The following is a 19,228-nucleotide window of genomic DNA, read 5'->3' on the forward strand; positions in this document are numbered from 1 at the left end:
ACTCATTACGGCAACTCATCTGGGACGCTGGTTCATGGCCGGCTCTAGGGCAGTGCAACCGCTGCCACCGCACCGGGTGCTGACTTCACATGGGGGCACCTGTTTGCTAGTTTATTTTGTGCTTAAAAGCACCTGCTGCTCCGTTTTCTAGGAACAATTAAAATGTCAAGAAAACTCCAGTGATTAATGTTCTTCCTGGCGAGATCGGAGTTTCATCTAGTAGAAGTTTTGAGTCGTGGAAGTTATGATTCATGGTAAAAAGGCAGCGCAGATGGTTAATATGCCTGCTGCAAAGATCATGTACCATGCAGATCAGAAAGTGAATGTAATGTGAACAGGTCAGTGGGTTACTGCTTTTGTCAGAGACTTCCTTTTGTTAGTTGCAGTTTACAGTGAGCTATTAACTGTCATCAAAGAACTGTGTTCAGACTTTAAGGTATAGATTAGAGCATATGGATTTTTTCCCAAGACTTTCATTATTCTAATGTTGCAAAAAGAGTTCATTTGGGTACAAATCCGTTTTTGTTATTAAAGGGAGCCCCAATCCGTTGTGTTACATTTCAAATTCAGAGTTTGTGCTTCTCCAGACCAAGTACTCTTCAACTATACTGCCTACCTCTATGGATGACATGTGAATCCACCCCTTGCTGTCCTCTGTCTTATGTAACATTTCCTATGCACTGATTTACACACCAGTTTGATAGTCTCTGTGTAATGTGTGTGCTGTGTGAAGTGCTCTGACACCCTTCACTTCTATGAGTGACGCTATAAAATTAATTAAATGCATCTAAGAGAGAGTGGTTATGGAGACTTTTAAAGGGTGGTAGGGAGGGCATCCGTGGCAGAGGTGGTCATGGGGGGGGGGGGGGCGCCCAAAAACATTGTGGCACTGGGCGCCACCAGTGCTAAAGCCGGCCTTGCGCTGGTTACACCGGTGCTGGGCACACAGCAGCGCGCCGACTGAGCCGTGGACCACTTGCTTCGGGGTAAGAGTTTGTTGGGGTCTCACACATCCTGTTAGGGCGGCCTAGTCATGAAGGGCTCAAACCTTATTGCTCTTCCATTTCTGGTGCTTCGCAGCAGCTAACTTAAGTGTTTCTCATTGCTCAGACGGGGTTATTTCTTATATTTGTGTTTCCCTCGTCTTCATTCCTTTATTTTTTTTGTGAAACAGTGTCACTCATATTTGTGGAAACGTCACTCATAATTACTCTTAAAGTATAAAAATGTCACACTTCGCAATCTGAAACCTTGGCAGCTATGGAAATTACAGGTTTGAGGCTTAATAAATATTAAGACAGCGCTAGAAAAGAGTATAGCACACTCGGAGAAAAAATACTACACGTGCCTGTCAAAATAAAGAGAAATTACAGGTTTGAGGCATAACAAATATTGAGACACTCGTCGATAAAGCAGTTGTACTGAACAGCAGGAAGGAATGCTGAAAAGACTTGACCTGAACTTCTCTGGTTATTAAGTTTCCCCCGCAGGTCTCTGCTCTGCTGGGTGCAGGGCGCAGGTTGTCCTTTCTGTAACGCTGCGTATGGCAGAGTGTATCCAGCGACACAATAAGCGACGAATGTTACAAAAACTACCGAACCTTTTCAGGTGACAATAAGTTCAGGCCTGCTCCCTTTCCACGACAACAAAAACACACGTTAGGAGAAAACTGCAGGGTTTAGCTCGATGCGCGTGCAGCGGCGCAGGGACGCCGGGTTCGACGCGGCTGACCTTTCACCCACTTGGCAGCCTGCGCTCCATTTCCTGGTCACGTTACGTCACGGTGTCGCTCTGGCAGCTGATGGAAGATTATTAAACTGCTGTCACTGATTCTTCTGGTAACTCCCCTTCGGCAGCGCCGTGTGATTTAGGGCTTGAAGATACTGTAACAAGAACTCAGTTCACTTCGGGCCGTCAGTGGCAACCTGCAGGTCGCGCTTCCAGCAGCGAGATTTCAGAGGAGCTCCAGGTAATATGTTCACTTGTTTCCTTTGGTGTCATATGAGGGAATCGTGGGAGGTGAGGGGCCCTACAATGAATAGCTGCTATTCTTGCCTCTTTTTTGCAGAGACGGATGTCTACGGAGGCCTGTAAAAGTGATCCTCTTCAGCTGTCTCTGGTGTGACGGCAAGGAAGAGAGAAAATCTCAGTCTGTGTTTTAGAATGATAATATGAAGCTTGCTGTCATCCTGCTAGAGCCCACTGTTTAAGGCTCATGCGGCGTGCTTTATGTGCTTCACGCTGAAAGCTGAGCTTAGGACACGGGTATATTTACCAGCCCCTTTGCCAAAATAAAAACGAAGGGTCATATTTATAGGCTCTACCACCCCCCAAGTTAAAAATTAGATTTATAAAGCCACGCAAGGTCACCTTAATTGGCCAAGTGAGATCATACATCTCGAGTAAAGCAACGCCTGACAAATCGGTGTGTTGCATTTATCTGTGCCCGGGAGCCATTTCCATGGGTGTTGCGTTGGTATTCCACGCAAAATCTATGGATTTTGACGTATTCCCAGACTTACCAGTAGTGGTAGACCTGAGAATGCACCAAAAACATACACCTCCCCAGGTGAGGCGTAAAGAGGCGAAATATATTTATTTTGCCTCTTTTTTCATTCCTTTATTTCTCCTCCTTTGTTTGTGTCCAGCAGCACACACAGACACAGGAAAAGGCCTTCGGATCATTTTTGTGCAGGAAGATTCTCCTTCCTGCACAAAACAGTCCTCCTTGCAACAGTGCAAGGGGGCCTATGTTGGCTCTAGGGAGCCAAAATGGCATCAGCCCAGGGGAAAAGGCAGGAATGCACAGTATTGACTTAAATAAGCACATTCCTGCCCTTTCCCTGTCACACGGTGCAGCACAGCTTAGTGCAGCAAGATTACTGTGCTGTGTGATGGCCATAAATATGGCCCTTGGTTTATGAAAAGATACAGAAAGTGTGCTGTTCCTAATTACGAGACTAGGGAAAACTAGGGGAACCGGTTTTGCGTGGTCATGCGATGTAGGAGGATGGGGATTCCTCCTCTTGGAATTTGGGGCCCTCACACATCCGGCTGGGTGTCATGTGTCATCATAGGGCTGCTCCTCGTCAGGTTGGCGCTGCAATATCTGCCGGGCTCCCTATGAGGCCCTCTCTGGCGGAGATCTTTTATTCCAAATTGCCGTTTGGTGCAGTGTGGGTGAGGGCCTAACCAGTGTAGATGAGTGAGTGGAGGTGTGTAACCTGAAGGAAGTTTAAAACAGGTTTGGAAGTACTAACAAAAACAATTTTAAACAATAGGTCTCCCAACCTGATTAAAAGAAACAACGACGCATGTCTGAGGTTATGTCTCAGGTAGGGTGCTCTATTGTGTGGTCAACATGTTTCTCGCCTAGTAGTCAATCAATCTGGTGGCGATTCATCAGGACCTTATAAAATCACATCTATCTACAAACGGGTGGTTATATGGTGTAATCTACCTCTTTAAACCAGCCTAACACATATTATGTGTAGTACCTGATAGAACATGACCAACCCCAGTCGGGTTTCTCATTTTACTTCGTTAATACCCGTTAGGTATCACACAAGTAATTTCCCTATGTAGTTTGCTGATTTATGAAGCCACTGAAAGCCATCTTGGCTTCCTAAAGCTCGAGCAATACAATGCAGCACATATCGCTGCTTTGCATTACTGTGCACCAGGGACTCATTTCCATTGGCCTTGCGTGGGTGTTCCCAAACAACAAATATGGATTTTGACGTATTCCCAGAATTCTCCTAGTTTTTTCCTCTTTCTATGTGTGCTGTATTCTCCAGCACACATAGGAAGAGGAACACGCCTTATGGGATTGTTTTTGTGCAGGTAGGCGCCCCTTCCTGCACAAACAATCCTTACAATGCAAGCACCCATGCACCCTGGTGCAAGGGTACCCGTGTTGGTACTACGCAGCCAAGAGGAGCGCCAGCTCTGGGGAAAAGGCAGGAATGCACCGTATTGCCTTATCAGTGCAGCGTTATGTTATCACATATAGCAACAGCACACATACCGCCTTGCACAGGCAACTATACAGACAGAAAGCTTACGTTCAGGCGCTCACACATAAGCAACCAGGGAGGTATGAGCTTCATATTTTCCAACTGTCATGCTGGGATATCTTGTTAAAACACATTATAGGAGAAGCAGGACATGAGGTGACTTAAGGGGCAGTGGAAAGAGAGGAAAGAGGAGGGAGGATTGTTAGGGACACTTAAAACATCTTTCAAACTAATCAACCTTTCTTACGGACTTCAAAACCGAGACAAGAGAGAGTGTTTATTGTGTGTGTGTTTTGTCTGTGTGGGCATGTAAAAATCTTAGGTGATATCTGACAGTCACTTCATCATACCTAACTGATAGCCTTTGCACCCAACTGTTTTCTCGAGAATACATTTTAGGGGGATGTAACTCCCCAAACATCCTCCCCTGAAGCTATGCCCCATAAGCAACTCACAAACAAGACATAGAAGCCCCCATTTACAAGACACATACAGCAGTAGCGTCTCTAGATGGGGCCACATGCATACATGCCAACAAGCCAGATTCAGATGGGAGAATCCTGATTTTTATTTTTAAGCCAAAAATTGCTTTTTTTTGCAAAATTCTTTTGCCCCCTAAATTATCAACATTTTAGTTTTACAGTGTTGGCTTGTATGCAAGTTGGGCCTGTGTTAATGCTCTATTTGTCCTGAAACATGTCTCTTTTTAGGCTCCACCACCACAGCTGATGAATTTGCTGTGCCACTAGGTATAGTTAGTACCACGTTTCCAGAGGAATGTATTTTTTGAGTTGCTAATAACTTCTGAGTGTGTTTGACGAATCTTCACAAAACCTTCCCAAAAAAGTCTAATCCACTTAATCTCATTCCTGACAAGTTTTGAGGTGATCTATCAAGCAAGGACTGAGAGAAAGTGGGGTGTAGTGAAGAGGCACCTCTGGAAATGATCGTGTAATAGCTTTATTGTAAGACGTAAGTAACATACGCCTCATCCACCTGTCAGCTTTAGGGTCTTCTCACAACTGCCAAATCAAGAATGCCAAAGGCATTCTACATTCAACATCTATCATGACATACCCTGACCACACAATTGACATCCATTTTATGTAAAATAATACACATCTCCCTTCTTTAAAACAAAAAACAATAATAATAATTAGAACCAACATTCCCTTATTAACTTCCCACTGGCAAACTACATGAATAACACATTTACAAGGCCCTATATACAAAACGTTGTAATAATGCAAAATCCATACAATGAAAGAATGTTCACTATACCGTAAAATAATACCTAAACATACCTAGGTTACATGACCTTGAAATCTTTCCACCCAGTGCAATCACGCACAATCCTTGAAATGAGCTGGTGCTTTCTTTACCCTCATAGAGCACATATTCCAACCCTTCTCTCTTTCTCAACATCAGTTTTTCTCCTTTTCCTGCATTTTCACCAAGGGGCCTTCCATTTTCTTTCCACCCCTTAAAGAAGTACAATGATGACCATCTCTCAAAACCGTCACCCTTTGAAAATTCCAAATGCATCCATCACTTACTTTGACCGCATTATTAAATGTCTTGAACACCCTCATCGGTGGTCCAAACCTTCTTCCTTGTTTCACGCCTACTGGTAACATTATCCTGCCCCAATCACCCACTTTCACCACCATCCTCGTCACTGCCTGTCTCTTGTCATAGTGCTCTTTTCCCTGCTGCCTCTCAATCCATTCATTATTTCCCTTCAACACCCTCTCACCAAACCGACTAATCCACAGAGGACACACCAAGAAGTATGGCTATCTTCCCCGGAACATTTCAAATAACACTGTCCCTGAAACCAAATGTGGAGTAAAGCAATATATCGCCACCCCTGCTTGAATTACCTCCCCCCAATCTTTTGCCTCATGTTTTGCTATCTGGATGGCTTCCTTGAGAACCTGATTGAATCTCTCCACGACACCACTGGATTCAGGGTGGTAAAGTGAGCACCTCTCATATTTAATTCCCCTCTGTTACGGAAGCTCCCCATCTCCCGCGAGACTAGTTGCACCCTGTTATCCATTAATAACGATTTGGGTATGACTTCCCTAGGAAAGCCTCACTCAAAAAGTTAACTACATTTTTAGTCGCTATACCTTTTGTAACACCTATCTCCTGTGACCTAGAGTAAAGATCCACCATCACCAGTATATAATACTTCCTAAACCTAATTGATACAGGACCCAGTTTATCCAGTACCACTTGTTCCCACAGACCCTCTGGTTGTTTCACTATGCATTCTACCATGGGTTGAGTTCTAGTCACTCGCCCCTTATTGCTATTTCTGCACTCCAAACAGTCCATGATCACTCTCTCCACCTGTGTGTCTAATCCTGCCCACCAAAAAGTGAGCCTTAACCTCTCCTTGGTCTTGCTAAAACCTAGATGACCTTGATGAGCCAGAGCTATCAACTTAGTTCTCAATCCTCCAGGCAGAATTAGTTTAGTTTGTCTCCTCAATAGTCCATGATACCTTGAAAGTTTGTTTCTTACCTTCTAAAACCCAGGACATTCCGGTGCCATTTTATTACTAGACTCCAACACTGCACCATCTGTTATGAAACCAGTTTCAATACTTCATCATTAACCAGCTATTCCTTCCACTCTTGCTCCAATATACCTCCGTCTGTTTCCTCACACCCTTTACATCAAACCATCATCATTCATCCTGATGATCTTTCATCTACACCAACCGGGACAAGCAGTCTGTCACCTGATTATCCTCTCCTGGAATGTATCTCACTCTAAAATCAAAATCCTGCAATGACACCGCCCATTTACTAATCCGGCTAGATACCGCATCAAGTCCTTTTTTCCCCAACATTTCCTTAAGAGGCTTGTGATCTGATAATACCTCAAATTGACAGCCCCACACAAATGTCCTCAATCTCTTGACTGCCCAAAAAATACAAAGAGCCCTCCTTTCCATCACAATATGCTGGTTCTCTGAACCCTTGACACTTCTTGAAATAAACATATTGTTCTCTCCTTACCATCTTTTTCCTGTTTTAAGACTGCCACCAAGCCCTTAAGACTTGAAGCTGTTATAAGGTATGTCTTATCAAGCATGTTTAAACTTTTCAATAAGGGGGCCTTGGCTAGAGCTTCCTTCAAACTATAATACTCTTTTCCACATAACTCTGACCACAAGAATTTGACCCCCCTTTTCAACAAACCCCTCAAGTTACGGGCTCTGCTCGAAAAGTGTAGAATGAACTTAATTTGATATTTTGCCATTCCCCAAATCTTCATTAAATCCTCTTTATTTTCTGGGATAGGAAGGTTTTTAATGGTGTCCACCAATTCTTTATTTGTTTCCACTCCAGCTCCGACAATCTAAGTCCCAAATACACAATCTCCTCGCATCCAAACCTACATTTGCTCTCCTTCAGGGTCAAACCTCTCTCCCTAAAACATTTCAGTACCTTCTGCAACCTACTGTCATGATCTTGCCTTGAAACACCAAACACCAGCACATCGTCTTTAAAAATTCTGACACATTTGACCCTCCTCCAACACACTCTCCATCACTCTCTGAAAGGCCGAGGGAGTAGATATCAAACCAAACCACATCATATTCTAATATCACCACAGGCACACATGTACTGACACAAAAACAAGCCTATGCTCCACCCCTCAGCGAGCAGTCTAGATGTTCTAAGGTGTGCACGTCACAGTAGATATGTCATAACATTTCAGGACTCCAGTTTATGGCAAGAGCACGTTTGGTCCTCTCATCTCTTCACACTTCGCAAGAGCTATGGACTCCAGAGGTCCATCAACACACATACTTGCTCTCGTCACAGAGCATGTCGCAGGAGCAGTGGACACCTCGGCTTCCACATAATCAGTACTGTTCCTCCTCCAGGGTTCCTCGCTCTCTCACACATGAACCGGCACCTCACAATGCACGCACTGACCACATACCTCCTTGTGTCCGTAAAACAGGCACAATTCCGCTTATTGTTCCCAAAATACATCAAATGCAGAGCAAGCTTGTGACACAGACTCTGAGGGCAGGAATAGTCCGCACCGCCAGTCGAATGTAAATACCATAAAATAAAGCGTTTGGTGTTGAGGATTCAGGTTCACCTGGTTCACTTGTCACAGCTATCCCCTTTTTCATGTGTTGTTCCTTCAACTCATCGCTATTGGCACAGAGGCACTTCCTAAAATGATCTTTTAATATCTTTATTGTAAGATATAAGTAACAAACGCCTCATCCACCTGTCAGCTCCAGGGTTCATCTCACAACTGCCAAACCAAGAACGCCAAAGGCATTCTACATCCCACATCTATCATGACATACCCTGGTTCCACCACTGACATCCGATTTATGTCAGATACCACATTCCAGAATGTTTGCCCCATGCAATTTTCTATAGGAAAATTTAGATTTTTCACAGCCTGGGGGCAAAAATCATCAGGATGTTATTAAAGACACATAGGCTTAGATTATGCAAACCTCCTTTATTTCCAGCTCACAGTAGCAATAATTGAAAAAGATAGAACTTAAAGAACAGTCTAACAAGGTATAAAGTCCCCCCACACACAGCCATCTCCCTTCTTTCGGTGCTGTGAACAAGATAACTCAAAAGAACTTAAACTTCAGTACATAAAACTTCACAGCCAGAAATTCCAAACAGAGGCGGTTTCTTTTCTGAAAGAAAAACCAACATTTATTTGAGATAATAAACCTTAACTTCTTTAGGTAGGGTATCAATGTGGAGGGATAATCTTAGCTTCTGTGTCTTTAATAAAATCCAGATTTTCTGCCACCCAGGCTGTGAAAAATCTATATTGTATGGCATGACACAGAGGCTAATATTATGCAAGTTTAAAGTGCATGTAACACATTATCAATTGCGTTTGTGATGGGTGTAAAACAACAACACTTACTCATATTTTCATTTGGTCAATCTTTAGCCCTAAGGATGGCTTGCAGGCCCTCTCCCCAAGATAAAAGCTTTGGAAGCTGATGTACCCCTAAGGGAATGTTCACCAAACAGTGACACCCACACCGGCCTCATTCATTACCTCCTTCACCCATCTCGCTGAGGTGAGGAAAGAAACAGCTCTATGAGACCATCTATGAGATATTAACCCCTTCAGCGCGGCGCGGATTTCCGCGCCACGCTGAAGGTTCCGTGCGCGGGCGGGGCCATGACGGAACGGTTCCGTCATGCGCACAGCGCAACCGACGTGCATGACGGAACCGTTCCGTCATGCGCGTCGAAGGGGTTAACAGTTGTGCTGCATTTCTTCGCAAAACTTCAGTTCTCCTTTCATACTCCTTCAAGCATTTCACTGTGCAAAGACTATCATTCTCTGTAAAGAAAGTATAGAAAATAGAACTTGACATAGTCTTTGGACTTCTTTTAAAATAAAAGCAAACCCCTTTAGGTTAATAGGCCCTACTAGTGACATCCAAGCCCTTCATGTCCAATGTCCATCTGAAAGACACCAGACGTTTCAGAGACAGATCAGAGTTCTCACCCCAATTCACTAAGACCCGTGGAGCAGTGAATTTCACTGTAGGTGGGTTTAGTACTCCCATACTTTGCATGATTTTCTTAGTCAGTAAACTCTGACCCACAGAGACTCCGTCCCCAAAACAATAACCCGCTGCTATAGCTGATCTGTAAACATTAACTGTTCTATAGAAGAGCCCTGATTCGAATAATTCTGATAGGTAATTAACCACATGTACTAGATCAGCTGAAACAGGATCGTAATTCTGTCGAAAACACCAATAAACCCATTTCTTCCAAGTCAGTTGATATGCTTTCCTTGTTCCAGGTGCCCATGACTCAAATATGAGTTGGAAAGCATCTGACGAAAGGCCTGGGATTCGTCACTGTCTCCTGAAATCTTCCAGGCCATCAGTACCAGTAGCCCTTGCTCTATAGGAGGGTGTAACTCTTCTTCTGGGCCTGGAATTACTTTTCTGAATGTCGGTATTAGAATTTGGAATTTTATAGTCATATCTAGCACAATTGGGAACCAGGCCTGTGGCCTCCAGAGGGGTGTTATCACCACTGTGGTCTCTCTGCTCCGATGTACATGCAAGAGCAGTCTTGGCAACATGCTGGGAAATCTTAAGGTGTTAGGCCCCTCTAATACTGAAGGAAGGCATCCACCCCTCCAAGACAGAGGGTCCGGCCTCCAGCTAAAAAATGTCAACAGCTGAGTGTTCAGTCTTTCTGCAAAGAGATCCACCCCAAAGGGCCCCCATTTTGACTGGATATTCAGAAATATGTCCCTGTCCAACCTCCAATTGCTGGAATCTCTGAAATTCTGGGAAAACTAATCCACCACACCATTGCTTATCCCAGGGATATATTTTTCCACAACCAAAACTCCTCTCCTTAAGCAGTAACCCGAGAATACCTTTGCTATCCGCAACCCCCTTGGAGTGAGGGTCTTCCATTTTGTTGACGTACCTCACTGTAGATACGTTGTCCATACCTAACATATTCATCAAGTCCTTGGTGAAGCAGTGAATTGCAAATGAACCTGCAAGTAATTCCGAGCAGTTGATGTTCAACTTCTTTCCTTAAACTGCCCAGTGTCCCCCTACTAATGAGCTTCCACATCTCGCATTGCATCCTTCTAAACTGGCTTCCGCTTCTATTACGATCTCCGGCTCCTCTCCAAAAATGGCTTTGCCATTCCATGCTTCAGCATTCTTAGCCACCATAGTAGTTCCTCCCTTGATTCCTGGTCCAAAGATAGCGTTTGGGAGTAAGACTGGGATGCTCTCAACGTTCGTGCCCTGAGTCTTTGGAGGGCCCAGTAATACTGTGGACCCACCGCCAAAATTGCCTGGATCGTCAAAGACAGGAGACCCAGGATCCTCGCCATAAATCATAAGGGAAACAACTTTTTCCCTAATATTTTCCTCAACGCCTTGCAAAGCTTCCTTAACTTCTCCCCTGGTAACTTTAATTCTGCCTGTATGTGTTCATGACAAAACTCAGAAACTGTATCTCCTGGCTTGGCACCAGACATGGTTTCTTCCTGTTTATGATGAAAGCCAGGTGTTCTAGTAAGTGTATGGTGAGGTCTGTATGATGAGAAATCACCACTCTGGAATGAGCCATTAGCAGAATATCATATTATTAGTCTCAGTTCCATTTCTCAGGGCGAGGCCGCTATTGGACTAAAGACTTTGGTAAAACACCAAGGAGCCAAAGAGAGCCCGAACGGGAGACTGCAAAACTACCAAAGCTTGCCCATCCAAGTAAATTGGAGAAATGTCTGATGTGGGGGCCAAAATTGGGATGGTCTGATATGCATCCTTGTCGGCCAATCCCCTTTTATCAGTACATTCCTTAAAAGGTGAAACCCTTCCATTATGAAATGATAGTATACCACCCACTCATTTAGATCTTCCAGATTTATCAAAAGCATCAAACCTTTGTCCTTCTACGCTACTGGGATGATGTTGCTGACAAAACCTGATACTGTTCCCTCTCAAATTGCCCCTTTGGTCAGTAAATCCTCTACCTCCTGTTGCACTAGGATTGTGTACTCCTGTGAGAACTCCATTTCCAGAGGAATCCTCATTTGTACTGGGGATCCTACAAACTCGATCTAGTACCCCCTGACCCTGTACAGAACCCAAGAATCCGGAGTCACTAAATTCCAATTCCCACAAAACTGGACCAATCGGCCTCCCACCTTTATAGGGGTACCTTAAAGGTCTTTCAAAACCCTTAGCTGTGGAAAATCCTCTCTGCTTTTGATCACCTCTGAAAGAACTCTCGCGGAATCTGTGCTTTCGGGTATAGAAGCTTGCATGGGTTGTAAAGCTTGAATGCAGGATCATTGTGCCATGGCTCAGGGAGTGTCTTGTTGAAGCTTAACCACGGCAGAGGAACGACCCTTTGTTCCAAATACCCTAATATATTTGGCCATGTCCCTCATGTCATCACTGAAGAGTAGCCCCTGAGAGGCTGGACCTCCTTCCTTAAAAGCAGCTTTACCAGTTGAGGGTCGATTTGGAGAAGAATGCCCTTCCTCTTCTGATTTGAGAGCATGGTATTCGCATTCCCGAGGAGGCAAATGGCCCATTGGCGCAGTTCCTTGGGTCAAAAAGAGAAGAGTATCGCCGAGAAAAGCTACCTCGGCCATCTCATACATTTTAGTCAGAGGACCAGTAATGTCAAGGAGATGGTCCTGGCAAGACTTCAGGCCCTTGTCTAAACCCTTTCTATGGTCCTTTCTGTCCCATGGCAATGAATACAACAACTTTCGCACCTAGTTCTGGGGTCATTTCGACCTTGTCTGGGAGCGAGGGGTGTGGGTACTCAGAGCCAAAATGAGACATACTCAGCAATGTGTTGAGAAGGCACTTACTCAGGGGACAAAGAGTGTTTGTTTGATAAGAAGGCGATCAAAAATATTTTCTCCAAATGGATCTACAATGCCCATTTTAAAGCCTGAGGCCTTACATGCCTCGTCAGATCTTACCATACTCCTAACCTCTACCTCCTCGATATCCGTGTCAAATTCAGAGAAGCAGGAGAGGTCCACTTGAGCCTCCAAACCCTCATCGCTGTCAATGGAGATCATTGAGGGCCCTCTTTCCCCAGACAATACTTGAAACAAAGAAGCCGTAGGAGAAACTTCTAATCCATGCATTTTTAATGGTGACCTAACGATTGAAAAGAGTAATGACCTGACTGATACTAACAAAAACACAACCTCACCCCCAACCAAAAAGAAAAAGGGCAATGGTCGGCCAGCCAACATGCATGACAAAATCCTCCTAATATTTCTAAAGCACCATTATCATTAGTTTACAACTGCCCTCCCAAGTAAGGGTGACAGCAAGGAGCCTCTGCTAATAAAGGCGACGCATAAGAATGGAGATGATCCAACTCATTTTATGCTTATCAAGATGCATGTAGCAGCCTTGGTTAAATCATTCAATCCAGTACTCGATCTACTCAAGTGCAAAGGTTCCTCATTAAAGCTTTTAATAGACTGAGGGGGTCCCAAGGTTGCACATAAAAGCTGGGGGGTTTTAGGACCAGTATGTATTAACAGACCCTCCAGAGTAGAGCCTAGCTTGGTAGGGAATACTGGTACACTGGTGAGTGATTCAGTGAAAGCTAAGACTCTTATTAAGTCTATGGGTTTATTGCATAATGATTCCCCCTCTATGCAGATTTGTACCCCTATATTAGGGCACAGGAGGATATTGGGTGATCAATCAGAAACAGGTTCAAGGGGAATAAAGTCAGACGATCATCTGAGTAAGGGTTTGGTCCCTAGATCATATAACAAGATTTTGAAGTTAAGTCATACTAACCAATAATCAGGTTGATGATGACTTAAAACTAAAAATTAAGTTGAACATTGGTTGGGCAGATCTCTGGACTTGTTCAGCTGGCAAACTCTATATAGAAATATTAATAATGTGCAGCGGGTAAGTTGGGTGGGGAACAGCCCCAAAGAGGAACCCGGTATGTATGGTAATACACTTTAGAGATTTAGAGTTGATAGGATCTCTATTGACTGTCATCTTATCTTATCAATCCTGAGAGGTATTGTTCTCTTTCTATGTGTTCTGCAGAATGTAGCACACATAGAAAAAGGAAGTAATTAAAGGGCTGGATCGATAAGTTCTGGACCTATTCCAGAGACACAATCGATGGTTCTTTTTAGCAGCATGTAAGCGTAGAGGGGAGAAAATGTGTTATTATTGCCAATCAATTCAACAAGCCTTCCTCTGGAAACATAGTAACCACAGACAACTATGCAAAGTTAGTTCATTTATTACAAAGCCAAAAATAACAGAACATAAAGACACCTCAAGACAAGTGTGTTAAAATACATTGGAATTAGCATAAAGCCAAATTTAAGTATCCAATGACGATGATGTAGCATAAATAAAACAATTAATTCAAGAAACAAAATTCAGAGTATCAAAAATCATGAGTCCCTGCATCAGGGGTTGGTGAGTATAAAGAATTAATCTATCCCTACACTAACACTAAGATGACATCCCCACTTAGGCATCTTCAGGAAAGGGATAAAAGGGTGTCAGCATGTGGAGTCTTCCTAAGAAGTCTCTATACCATCGAAGGATCATATAACATAAAGCTATCATTAGAGAGCTTGATCTTAGATGCTCTGTCTCTGAAGGCAGGGGAAGAAGAATTGGGCACTTTCCCTACTCCCAACAAAACAATATTGTAAGTAGCTTTTTCCAAGATCCTTTGCATGTCACACCATCTACTTCGGGTACTCTCCTAACGGTATTTTTCCATGGGACAACGATGTACTTCTTTCAAAACTATTTGTCCTTGGTCCCTAGGCCTTCTCCTGTGCGAAGCACAACTACCTTCCTTTATCGACCTCAGCTATTAGATGTAATTTCTTCTCTCCTTGCCCGACTAGTAAAACAAAGACATTATTCTAGTTAACATGAACACTTCTTTCACCTGTAACACAAAACGTGGGAAAGAACATATTCTCCTGCACACATAAAATTCAGCTATTAATTCTTTAAAGCAAGAGTTTCCAGAGAAATGCATTTCAGGTCTACAAAGAAACCAGCATATGGCTTTGAATGAGTTGCATAAAAAAATAAGGCACATTCAATTAATGCATTTACCTACATGTAAAACACCACAGTTAATAAACACATATAAGACATGAATAGTTGTCAGTTTCACAGCACAAGCTCTTCACGTTAATGTTTTCTGCTAGTTACATTCACTTTCTATGTTTAATTCTCCATGTTACTTTTCAGTGGCCTAAAACATCACTTTTCAAGTTACTCCATTTCACAATTCTAACATTTCATGTTAATACGACAGAGGATTATATGCGGGTGTGCTCTACAAGTGTGATTATAATGCACCCCTACAAACAAAATGCCATTTCCGCTACATCAGCAATGAGGAGAAATTAAGATAATTCTCCTTGTTGCGCCTCACCAGGGGAGGTGTAGCATTTTGATGCATTGCCGGGTCTACCAGTAATGGTAAATCTCAGAATGCTCTAAAATCCATGGGTGGATGTGTAGGAACACCCATGTTCCACACAAGGAACGCCTCTCTGGGGCAGAGTAATGTAACACAGTGATTAACGCTGCATTGCATTACTGTAGATTTATCAAGCTACACAAGGCCATCCAAGGTGGCCTTCCGTGGCTCGATAAATTTAACTTAAGACTTGCGTCCCTCTTATGCCCTATTGCATGGTGCAAGGGCGATACAAGTGTGATAAATTTGGCCCAGAATTTCTTGCCCTGTGCGGCCGGTGTAGGGAATTCCATGAGTTAAAAAAGAAAAGGGTGGTTGCCTACCACTTATCAGAAACTACAGATTGCATGGAACCTTAATTTTATTCCCTACATCACAATTGACAGAGATTTTATCTGCTTTGGTTCTGATTTAATAAAACTCACTTTTTGGTCACTTATCTACGTGATGCCTATTGTAACTCATATGTTGAATTATGTCCCTAAGACTCATGCATAGCTCAATCTATGTTACATTTTTTTTCTTTTTTTGCAAATTGTACATTGTACCAGGCAAACAGTTTTTAAATCTATTTCTTAAGCTTCTGAATATTAGAAGGTTTAGGCCAGCCCTGTTCTATTGGCAGCTGTTGCAAAGCAAACTTATTTTCACAATGGTCCATAAGTTTATGTCGGCTGCTGTAAGATTGAGGAATATGTTGGGGGAGTAACGTTTTAAAGAGGTGGTATGCATTTGAGCTGTTTCAACTTATCATCTGTTTTTGATGTTTTATTTGTTGCTTTGTTTATTTCTGCACCAGTCATTTCATTGTCTAATCTCTGCAAGAGTTTTTGACTTGATGGTATCTTTGTTTCCTAGTAATGCTTTTGCAAATTGAATATATTTGCACAAATGCTTATAATTTATATCTGTTGTTGTAAGGCTGAAGAATATGATGGGCATGTCATGTTTTAACGGTGATATATTTATTTGAGTTGTTTTAGTCTTTGATGGATTTTTGATGTCATATTTCTTTTTGTTTATCTATGCACAAGTCACTTTATGGTCTAATCTTGGCAAGGAATATTGATTTGTGATGGTTTTTAAGCTACTCTATGTCGGTGGACGTATTATTTTTGTCTCACATATTTGTTTTTATAACTTAAGTCTTATGATATATTGTGAGTTAACGGTTTTATACATTGTTTTCTTTTATTTTGTTTTATTAAACGAATAAAGATCATTTGACTTGACAGAAACTGTGAAGGTTAAGGCATGCTGGCTGCTGCTATGTTTTCTGCAGATTACACATGGCGTGCTTTACAAGTATTCTTGAATATAACTGTGAGAAATGGGATTGTTGGTTGACTGGGAAGCGAGCCCTAATCAAGCAGCAACCACAGACTAACATAACACACAACCCTAAATTACCCAGTGCGCAACCTTTTGAAAGCTTGGCACAGAGCAGTCAGGCTTAATTCAGAGGCCGTGTGTAAAGTATTTTTACAACAGTTTAAACAGTGATAAAGTGAAAAACACCACACATAAAGGATCTCACACCAGTCTAGACAATAGAGATTTATAATAAATAAAACAAAACCAAAACTGCAAAAATCCAATCAGTAGAACCAGCAATTATAAAGAGTTCAGTGAAAATAGAGCCAAAGAGCACAAAGCACCAACTGTGGATATATGGTTGTGCCAGACCTGGACAAAGTTACAAGTTCAGGCCCACCATTATGGGGTGTAGGTGGGCTACAGGAACCCAGTTATGCCTGCTGAGCAAAGTACATTAAATCATTGTTTGCAGAGCATTTCAAGGGTATGCGTCAGGCAACCAAAGCAATGTATGTGTTTTGAGATATGGCGAGGCTGTGTTGCAAGGGCCTGCGTCATCATCGAAGATCCTGTTCATGAGGTCTTGCGATGCGAAGTCCGGCATCTGGGTTTTACAGAGTCGGGTGATACACTGGTTCCGAGGAGCTGCAAAGCTGTGATGTGGATTCAGGCATCAAGACTGCCGTCGACGAGGGGCACGAGGGACTGCACTGAGGATGCATCGCATCATGGCACTTCTGATGAGGCTGTGGCCTGTGATTCAATGCCAGTCTTTGCGCCTCACCACCGAGAAAATGCATCAGTTCCACTGGATCCACAGAGGCTGACAGAACACCTTAGGTCAACTTCCAAGGGTCCAGGACTTGGGTGGCACCATTTGGCAGGGTAGGCTCACAGATGGCAGAGTCCAGGTGCTATGGTCGAGGAGCCTTCTGTACCTGAGGCGCTAGTGAGTAGGCCAGCCAACTAGCCTTGGAATCATTCTGGGGTCCTGGGTTCAACTGATGCAGGTCTAGTCCTTCTCACCTAGGCAAGAGGACAGCAGGTCAGCACAACAGGGCAGCAGTCCTTTCAGCAGCATAGCAGTACTTTTTCCTGTCAGAGTAGCTAAAGGTCCAGGAGTGTACTGAAGAGTTGGTTTTCTGGGGTTCAATGTTTACACCCAGGTCTTTAAAGTGGGCAGAAGCTTCTAAAGCTTTCCCTCTGAAGTCTCCAGGAATCCTGTCTTCCCTGTCTACAGGGGGTATGCAGCCCTTTTTTGTTGAGGCAAGACACAACCTCTTCAAGTGTAAGCAGGGCTGTGCCTAGCTCTGCCTTCCCATCCTGCCAGTGATGGCCCATCCAGACACAAATAAGCTCTCTGTTGTGTGTGCCTGTCTAGGAGAAATATACAAAGCTCAAATGTCCGCTACACCCAGTCATGTGACCCAAAGACAGGTGGCAGACACTAAATTGCTAATGGAGGAACTTTCTAGAGTGGTATTTTCAAAATTGTAATTTAAAATCCAACCTCACCATGTGAGAGGATTTATCATTGCAATTCCAAAGACACCAGACATGAACTGGTCACCTGCTCCTATTTGGACACTATCACTTATTAGGTGTAATAAGTAAACCCAATGTTAGCTTATGGGATAGGTAGGCCTTGCAGTAGTGAAAAATGAATGTAAGCGTTTTTCACTACCAGGACTTGTAAACTAAATAGTAAATGTCCCACTTTTTAAATACATTAAACCCTGCCCTCTGGGCTATGAAGAGCCTACCCTAGTGGTGACATATGTATTAACAAGCATTGCAAATGCAATAGGTCTCGCATTTGCTTGAGTTAGAGGTATTGGAGTTGTAAATGACCATATCTTTTACCCATGGACACAATAAACACACTTGATGCACACATTATCACACTGAATTATGTTTTTTAAAAACGCCTGAACTTGCAACAGTGGCTGGTTCCTGTTTGTTAAACTGTCCTGACAGTGAATCATGGAACCTGTCCAGTCACTTTATACATTTATACAGACTGTTACTGTTACTCTACAGGTCTCCAGCTTCGCTCTGACTGCCGCAAAGTTTATTTCTGTTTTGTGATAGCAGTTCTGAGAAATGGCTGTGTGACTTAAATACAAAACGTAACACTACTGATGAAAACTGTTGGTACTCTCCCATTAAAAACACTACTGGTCAACACAGATAAACATAAACAGTGGCATGCCCCGTGAGGTTATGGCTTAGAAGGACAGACGTAAGGTAATGATTGCGGTTTGTTGTTACCACAGCTTGAGAAGGTCACTGTGAAAGTCCATTACAGCCTTGCTGTGGCATTTCTGCTAATGTGACTTAAGCTCACCAGTTCACAGTGTTCACGCCCTCGCTTAGCGTTATTTTGGCAATCAACACATTGAAAATAAATAAATATATAAAAAAATACATGTTTATGTTTTATGTCCCTGTTCCCAGATACATCATTTATGTACCTGTTCTCAGATGTATTATTTCCAACAGTTTTGTTTTAAATAAATCGTGTCTAATAATGATCAAAGAAGGGACAACAATTAGGACTTTAATGAACTTTGAGGGATTTTTATACACGTATCCTGCACATAAAGCTAACCCTGGGTGGTGAACTCTGCTCTGCTCGCGGAGTTTGCAGAGTGTTCTGCACTCCGCGTTACACTGAGATCGCGGAGTTCCAAAAAACTTGCGTTGCGGAGCGGAGTTTTTTTCCTCGTTCGCGTTCGTCAACGTCTAGTTGGCGACTGCAAGCGAGGAAAATCAACCTCCTGGCATGATTTTTCCTAGTTCGCGATCGTCAATATCAAGTTTGCAAGCAGGAGCGTAGAAAATCAACATCCCGGC

The 19,228-nt window shown here is 43.1% G+C and overlaps 1 protein-coding gene across 1 annotated transcript in view; it reads left to right on the forward strand.

The window, feature by feature from the left end:
- Positions 1-1,814: 1,814 nt before the first annotated feature.
- BBOX1 (gamma-butyrobetaine hydroxylase 1) overlaps positions 1,815-19,228 on the forward strand; it is a 704,161-nt gene continuing 686,747 nt past the window's right edge. The window contains exon 1 of the mRNA XM_085643632.1: positions 1,815-1,969. The gene's annotated coding sequence lies outside the window, so the exon portion shown is untranslated. The remainder of the gene's footprint in view (positions 1,970-19,228) is intronic.

The sequence above is a fragment of the Triturus cristatus genome, chromosome 3_1, assembly GCF_964204655.1.
Source record: "Triturus cristatus chromosome 3_1, aTriCri1.1, whole genome shotgun sequence".
Lineage (NCBI taxonomy): Eukaryota > Metazoa > Chordata > Amphibia > Caudata > Salamandridae > Triturus > Triturus cristatus.